This window comes from Octopus bimaculoides, chromosome 6 (assembly GCF_001194135.2).
Source record: "Octopus bimaculoides isolate UCB-OBI-ISO-001 chromosome 6, ASM119413v2, whole genome shotgun sequence".
NCBI lineage: Eukaryota > Metazoa > Mollusca > Cephalopoda > Octopoda > Octopodidae > Octopus > Octopus bimaculoides.
This window is the reverse complement of record NC_068986.1, coordinates 62,192,789-62,202,000: the sequence shown is the minus strand read 5'-3', so window position 1 is coordinate 62,202,000 and position 9,212 is coordinate 62,192,789.

Genomic DNA, 9,212 nt, shown 5'->3' with positions numbered 1-9,212 from the left:
TCTGTCTCTCTGTCTCTCTGTCTCTCTCTCTCTCCCCTTCACGCGCGTACGCACAGATTTGACTTCGCCATGTCAACAAACTTCAAAATTGGTAAAAGTTTATCGATTTTTACAGCTATACGCGGGTGCCTCTGAGAGAAATATTTGGCGAAAATGCACATAATGTCATGACACATCACCTCCTAAAATTGGAGCGACATGCGTGCTAATTTGTGGACGTGCATAAACTACATTCACGTACACACACACACATCCTCTCTTTTATATGTATAGATATTATCCAGGTAGTCCATCGCGAAGTCACACTTTCCAAGTATCGTATCCATCGCTTGTTGGAATATAGCCAGAGCAACTTTTATGCCAAACGGAAGCTGGTTAAATTTGTACAGACCTTTATGTGTATTAATTGTTAGAAGTTTGGCACAGTCGTCTTTCATTTGTATCTGTGAGTAAGCATCAAAAAAATTTAATTTCGAGGACAATATCATACCATTTAGTTTCGAGATTTCCTCTGGACTAGATAATGGGTAGTCATCCTGTCTTAAACCTTCGTTTAGTCCCGTCGAGAAATCTGCACATACACGAATTTAATTGTTCTTTTTAACATACATTGTTGGAGATACCCAATGTGAGTAGTCGATCTTTTCAATCACTCTCATTTTTTTTCAGTCTATCTAATTCCTATTCACTTGTTCCAATGCTGTACACGACACATTACGTTTGGGTTTGAAAACTGGTAATGAATTTTCTTTTACCTGAAATTTGGCTTTAAATTTAATTCGTCTAAAAAAACATCTTTCTACTTTAAAAAAAAAATTCTGACTCTGTATTTGAATTGGCGCACGATCCCACTACATTTTTACAAAAATTATTTACGGGTAAATCCAGTAAGTCGAACAGTTCCATCCAGTCAATTCCAGATAGTTTACTTGTGTTTTTTTTGCAAATCCAATAAGTCGAACAGTTCCATCCAGTCAGTTCCAGATAGTTTGCTTGTGTTTTTTGCGAAATATAACGTTACAAATAATTTTATCTTTGAAAATTAACTTAGTACCTGAGATTCCACATGCGATTTTCGATGTAGTGTAGGTTTCCCGATTTTTTCCATGTGTTTTCATTAATTAAATTAATGTCATTACCTGTATCTAACTGTAATTTTACATTTGTATTATTAACTTTTACATGCACAAATTCTTTTTGAGTCTCGTTTGTATTTCTTGTCACCGATAAACTGTTGACATGAATTTTTTTCTGTTGAATCGTTTTCTAGGTTTTGTTTTACAGTGTAATTTTTTATTAGCTATCATACCACACTTGAAGCGTTTTCTATTTTTATAAGGACAGTTGAATCTGTAGTGTAATTCTCCACATTCAAAACATGGGTTAATTTTCTGCTTTTCATTACTTTCTTTCGGTCTCACCGATTGTATATGTGAGCAGTTTCTTACGTAAATTTGTTCCCTATCGTGTCTTAGGTTTATTATTTTCTGGTTTAGGTTTATTATCCTTAGATATTTCTTGTAGTGTTAGCTTCTGATTCTGCTCTAATTTAGTCAGAATTCGGTTACGAATTTGTGCGTCTTTCTTTGCCGTTAAACCTTGCATGAAAATTAAACATTTAAACATGTCTGGTGTTAAATCATTAATTTTAAATCTCTCGCACGCCCTATTAACGATTCCAGCGCATGTAATTAAATCTTCGTCCTCTTTTTTGTAATATTGCCGGCGTGTATTAAATAAAGAGTTTTTTCGCTGAAAATTTTAGATAGAATATCCACAGTTTCTTCAAATCAAACTTCATCCGGTCTCTTTGGTCGTATATAATTATAATATTTTTCATGATCGGCTGGTGCCAACTTTCTCAACAAAAGTCGTGGATTTTTTCGTCTTGCTAGTCGGAGCATTCTTCTTCAAAAATTTCATCGTACCTTCTAAAGTAAGCAGGAAAGGTAGTACCCTCAATTATACAAACTCTCCGATGGAGTTTGCGACCGTATCAGGTGTGAACGAACTCGATATATTTTCTGTTTTGTTCTCTATCAATTGTATCAAGAGTTGCTGTTGCCTTTGCAGTTTCAACAACTGCTATTGTTGCTGTTTCTGTAATTCAATTACCGAAGCTAGTAACTCTCCCATGTTCGAACAACAATCTGTCCAGCATGGATTCGAATATCTCGTCGCCATAAATGTGATGACGTGAGTTGTGCACGTTGGGTGTAGAATGGTACTACTCAAATAAATATTTGGATATGGTTATCTAGAATAACCTTTCGCAGAATTAATATGTTCACACAGAACACACTCCGCACTGCTCCAAACGTAGTTACGATATTAAACTAACACAATAACCAATACGGACGATCAACGCTGTCAACTGCCCAGGTGTCAACTACTGACAGTTCAGATAGTTCCTTATTTTATTGAAATTCGTTAGTCCACTTTCTGTCACGTGGGGTGGTCAGGATCCTTCCACAACACAAACCAAACCTCATAACAAAACATACTGGTGCAATACAATGTTCCCCAAAGGAAAAAATGAAACACACACTTTGTCAGCACAAAAGTGCAGCCTGATGCAATAGAAAGTTACTTGAAACTATCAGATGTGGTGATGACGATGGTGACGAACTTTACCTTACCTTGAGAGACAAGTGTTTGCCCAGAAACTCTAGTTGTAACAGCGAAAATTAGGTTCAACCTTTAAGGGAAGGCCTCTCGCTCGGCAGCGATTTAGTAAAGATGCAGACAGACCACAGCTGTTATCTCAAGACAGCATCAGCAGATAATAGAGTAAGAAGGAGGAAGTGGATTAGCGAAGAAAACAGGATATTGATGCAGTGCTACTTAGAAAGTGAACCTAAGAAAACAGATGTTGACACTTTGGGTAGAGAAGGGTATGCTGAAAGTGAATGAGCAGAGACTAGTAGATCAAGCTAATGCTATTAGAAGAAAGTGGATGACAGAATTAGAGGTGGAAGAGATCACAAGAAAATTAGAAAGGAAAGACCAGGCAGTAGTAAAGACAAACAACAGCATAAGTGATACAGTTCAAACCAAAGAAGAACTTAAAGGAAAAATAATAATGGCACTACCAATAAGGTAGGCACAACTGGGACCAGCGATATAAGTGATTTAAGTGAGGAAGATAAAAATATTTTAGATGAGTTGCTGGAAGTAATGAGTAAGAAGTAAGAAAAAGATTGCCAGAATTGAAAGGTACCAACAGAAGGAAGCTGCTCGATATGACTAGGTAAGTAGATAGTAAAAATAGAGATAGTAAAAATATAGGTGACACTGACTTATTGATCTATGCAGGAGTAATAGTAGTTACTAGAAGATTCTATATTCCACAAGGAAAGATTAGAAAAGAGCAAATGTGGAAAAGGTGACTACAAAATAAAGTGAAGACTTTAAGACAAGATCTGAGTAGAATAGAAGCCTGGAAACTAAACAAGTTAGGAAACACAAGATTTAAATCTTCTCTTCAGAAAAGATACTTAGTCAAAGAGAAAGGATTTGGGACAGTCATAGAAGAGTTGAAACAGCGTATCATCGGTATTATAGCAGGTCAGCTTTCCAGATAACAGAAAAAATAGACCAGTGTCAACAGAATAGATTATTTGAGACAAACCAGAGGAGATTTTATAACCAAAAAAATAGTGGAGAAGAAAGTACTGAAGATGAGAAACCTAATGCAGAACAAGTTAGAAAGTTCTAAAGTAATATTTGGGATAAGCCAAATGGAGATGCAATATGGAGATGCAGTATCATAATGGAGATGCAGTATGGTTAAATAAAATGAGGGAAGAAATAGTGCGTGAAAAGCATTAATAAGTAAAGTGTGTGAGAAAATGCTGAATTGGAAGAATACAGGACCAGATTTAATTCAAAGGTACTGGTTTAAAGAAAATTAGAAGTTTACATGGAAGAACAACTTCAGGATTTACATGGAAGAACAACTTCAGGATTGCTTAATGGAGAAATAATACCAGATTGGATGACTAGAGGGAGAACAATACTCTTTATGAAAGACAAAAGCAAGGGTAATACAGATAGCAATTACAGACCAATCACTTGCTTACCGTTAGTGTGGAAGCTGTTAATAGGAATGCTTTCAGAAAGCATTTACGAGTACCGTAACAACCAGAATTTACTGCCAGAAGAACAGAAAGGATTCAGGAAGAAGGCTATGGGAACGTATGATCTATTATAAATAGACAAAGCGGTTCTAAATTAAATAAAATCTAGAAAGAAAAATCTAACAATAGCATAGATAGATTATAAGAAAGCCTATGACATGATTTCATACTCATGGATAAGTGAATGTTTGAGTATATTCAGTATAGCAGACAACATACGAGAATCTCTTTAATAATTGTCTTATGTTTAATCCCCCTCAGTTTAGTATTAAGGAAGGCAAAGGCAGGATATCAGTTCAGAAATAGTAAGGGGAAAATTAACTATTTGTTCTACATGGATGATCTGAAGCTTTTTAGTAAGAATGAAAAAGAGATAGGTTCCGTAATACAAACTGTAAGACTCTTCAGCAAAGATATAGGCATGGAATTTGGCATAGATAAGAGTGAATATTAGTCATGAAAAGGGGACAGGTAGTCAACAGTGAAGGCATCTAATTACCAGATGGCCAGACATTAAAATCATTGAAAGAAAGAGAGAGTTATAAGTATCTAGGAGTATTAGAATCTGACAGTGTACCAATTATAGAAATGAAAACCAAAATTGAGAAGGAGTATATCAGAAGGGCAAGGAAGCTAATGAAATCAAAGCTATACGGTCTGAATCTAGTGAAGGCTGTAAATACTTGGGCCGTATCATTACTTAGATACTCAGCAGCTTTTGTAGACTGGACAAAAACTGAATTAACAAAGCTAGACAGAAAAACTAGGAAGGAATTCAATATAAATGGAGGACTCTACCCAAGAGCAGGAGTAAGCAAGATTATATTTACCTAGAAAGGAAGATGGAAGAGGGTTAATATCAGTAGAAGACTGCGTGGAGTTAGCTAGAGTAGATATAGACGACAGTCAATTAAAGCCTGTCATTGAGAAAGATCCACGTTAAACCACTCGAGAACTGGCAAAAGAAACTTCAAGTTAGCCAGAAAACTGTCTGCGCCATTTGCATACGATCGAAAAATCAAAAAAGCTCGGCAAATGGGTACCACGCGATTTGAATGAAAATCAGAAAATGCGTAGATAAGAAATTTGCTCGTCGCTTCTCCGTAACCAGACCGATCCATTTCTCGACCGTATTGTAACTTGCGATGAAAAGTGGATTCTGTATAATAATAAAGAACGTTCTTCGAAATGGTTGGACCAAAATGAAGCACCGAAAACTTTCCCTATACTCGAGCTCTTCAAAAAGAAGGTTATGGTGACTGGTGTACTGCTGAACTCATCCACTATAACTTCTTAAAACCCGGAAAAACCATTATTGCAGAAACATATTGCCATGAAATTGACAAAATGAACGAAAAACTGCTACACCTCCATCTCAGACTGGCCAACAAAAAAGGACTAATCATTCTTCATGACAATACTCGACCATACGTTTCACTAATGACGCTCTAGAAGTTGAGGGAACTTGGCTACGAAGTTCTTCCCCACCCAGCTTACTCCCCAGACCTTTCTCTTACCGACTACCAATTTTTCAAGCACCTTGATGGTTTCCTGCGAGAGAAGTTCAAAAATCAAACCGATGCTGAAAGTGCGTTCAAAGAGTTCATCAGCTCCAGAACTCCAGATTTTCATGTTACTGGAATAAACAAACTCGTAACTCGTTGGCAAAAATGTGTTGATTGTAATGGTACTTACTTTGATGAATAAAATTTCTGCATTGTTGGAATATATTGCGATGAATTTCATGTTTCAAAACGTTGCTTACATTTTACTCAACCTGATATATATATAGGTATGTGTATGTATGTGTGTGTGTATGTATGTATGTATGTATGTATGGATGGATGGATGGATGGATGGATGGATGTAAATATGTATAACAGAGAGATTTATTTGAATATGCAAATAAGGATGGACCACATTTATACAAGAGATTGTCTAAAAGATAGTTATTTCCGTATAAATCTCTCATTCTCCCCCTCTCTCTATATATATATCTGTGTGTGAAATACACGCACATACACACGTACGCACACATGCACATACACACAGAGGCACACACACACAAACAGTTGTCCATAATTCAGAAAGAAGCACACTCTAAATAGAAATTTTGAGTAGTTATACTATTATGTATGCGAGTAGTATATCCTTGGTTATGACATAACTGGTCATAAAGTTAGCATGGGTTTCGCGTTTACTATTGCCATGGGCAATATAGGCGGCTCATCAGACATGCTGATCGGAAGCACATAGCTTGTTTGCTGATGGAGGTAAATATACAGTCTTGGTCAGTTTAGTGGTGGAAAAAAACCGAAATGAAAAAAGAACCTGATAGAGAAAAAAGAATTGCCTCCCGTTGTACGATTCCAGCTGTGGCCGAAGTGGATCAGCTGTACCTGCGTACGCTTTTTTCCGTTCTCTGATCGGCAAACAGGGAAGACCACTTTTCCAAAATGAATTTTTTGTCATGAGAGTAGTGGTTAAAAATTTTACATTTTGAATTCTTTTGCGAATTTTTTTGGGATCACTGCCATCTCGGCTAAGAAAACTTGCATTGTCTGCTTCCGTTGTGATATAGTTGCCATTGTTCAAACAGCTTCTGGTTAAAATTATATGACGTTCCCTTCTTTTTTAATTGTTATATATAGCTTGGTAATGTAACTCTTTTAGGATCCTCTCCAGGATCCTAACAGAAGACCAATGGTTATTTAGCCTGACCTACTTCTTTTCTTGGTCGCAGAGTATATGACAATAGGCCACTATATTCTCTTTGCGGACATGGAATTATAAGATTTGGGTTACCAAAAATGCACCCACACCATCAAACAAACTACATTAGGATGCTCCTCGGAAAGATCATCAAGCTAACAAGGTGCACAAGATTGAAAGCCTACCCTCGTTATCCAATACTTACAACACCAAATGTAGAAGGCTTCCATCCAGAATCAAAGAACGAAAGACCATTGAAGCATCACCCCCAAACTGAAATTCTGTAAGTTCTCTAACCTTATTCAACGGAAGCTTACTTCAAATACTCGCCTACTTAGACATTTAAATAAGGCTTTACTTTTTTCTGATAAAACGAAAACAAAACAAAACTATATAGAATAGATACTCACATTTATGATGAAGGAATAGCGTCATACAAAACTATAGGTAAGCTTTCCTTCATACATACGAAAGCATAAACAACGAGCCCAAAGAGTTAGCTAGGGCTCTAGGAATAGCTGACAGAGTGGAAACCTTAGCTAAGAGGAATGTATTCAATTATGATCAAGCATCATAAGACGAACTTTGTCTCCAACGCTACGTGATGCTTGATTATCTCGGTTAAATGGGAAATCGGGCTGGTGATTCAGCATGTTTTGAGGAAGATGAACGACGCCATAAAGAAAGAAACAGGTCCCTCCTTACGGTATAATACCAATGAAGTAATTTCATGGTTTAAGGCAAACCAGGTTTAAGTAGAGCAAGGTTCATCCAGTTTGGTATAGTGGACTTTTATCTATCTATATCGAAAGGGTTACTAGAAATTTGCTATGGTGTTTATTGTTGTTAGTGAGCGGGATATAGAGGGACTAATACACGCCAGAAAAACCCAGCAGTTCGACAAAGGTTTGGTATGGGCCAACCAAACTGACCCAGAAGGCTCCTTCGATGTGGCGATTAGAGCATTCGATGGCGCGGATATCTGCGACCTCGTAGAATTATATATACTTGACACCTTAATTAAGTTTGTCCACTTAGGTCTATAGAGAGATGACACTCTAACCATCTGTAAACGCACGAAGGCCACACCCTGTACAGACTTAAAAGGGACTTGGTTCACACACGTACATCCCTCAGTCTTTAGGTTACCATTGAGTCTAACCTTACCATAGTTAATTCTTTAGATGTAACGCTCGATTTGGGCACCAGTTTATTCAGGCCCTACAGCAAATTTAATGAAACATTGTCGTATATGAACACAGCCTCCTGCCATCTGTCTATACTGTTTCAAAACATTGTGAAGGATGTCAGTAAGAAGATTTCGAAACTATCTTCAAATAAATACGTTTTTAATGCAGCGGCCCCTATTACAACGAAACTCTAGCAGCCAGCGTTTTTCCGGACTGCATTACCTATACGCTGGAACCTAGCCTCAACAAAAGAAAACACCGCCGTAAAGTCCCCTGGTTTGCCCCACATCTTCTCTCTTAACGTCAAAACTTGTGTGGAAAGGGTCTTTCTTAGATTAGTAGATAAGCATTTCACACAGCTCCATAGTTACAGGAGGTTATTTAATAGACATAACTTAAGGATCTCGTTCAACCATGTGCCTACTGTACAAAATATATTAGTGAATGTTCACAAGCTCCCCAACGGTAACAGCAGCGATAGTAACATCAACGAAAGAACACACACGTTGAAGCAACGAAGGACCCTTTTAAAGCCATGCTAAATAACTATAAGTCCGAGAGAGGACTCTAAAAGAGTTACGTTAGCCAGTTGTATATTATGATTAAAGAGGAAGGATTGCCATATAAAACTAATTGGAAGTTGCTTGAGCCACCTCGGTCATATCAAACGGAAGCAGAGAGTGCAAATTTCATTAGCCGAGTTGGCAATGATCCTAAAAAGTTCGCAGGATCCAGGCGCCTTCTTGAATTCAAAAAGTGAAATTTTGAGAGAAAATTCATTTTGGAAACGTGATCTTACCCGTTTTCCAACAACAGAACGGAAAAGACGGGACACAGGTACAGCTGACCCACTTCAGCCACAGCTGGAATCATACAATGGAAGGCAACTCTCCTTTCCCTCTCAGAAAGGGGTGGTTTTTTTCGTTTCCATTTTGCCACCACCAAACTGACCTAGACTGTATATTTACCTCTTTCAGAAAAGAAGTTACGTGTTTCCAGCCAGCATATCTGATGATTTGTCTATTTGTCCTGGACAAAAGTAGACGCGAAACCAATGGTGACTTTCTGACCCTCCTGACCAAGGATATACTACTCGAATTCATACACACACACACGTGTGTGTGCGTGCAATATATATGTATGTATCTACGTATTATGTATGCATGAATGA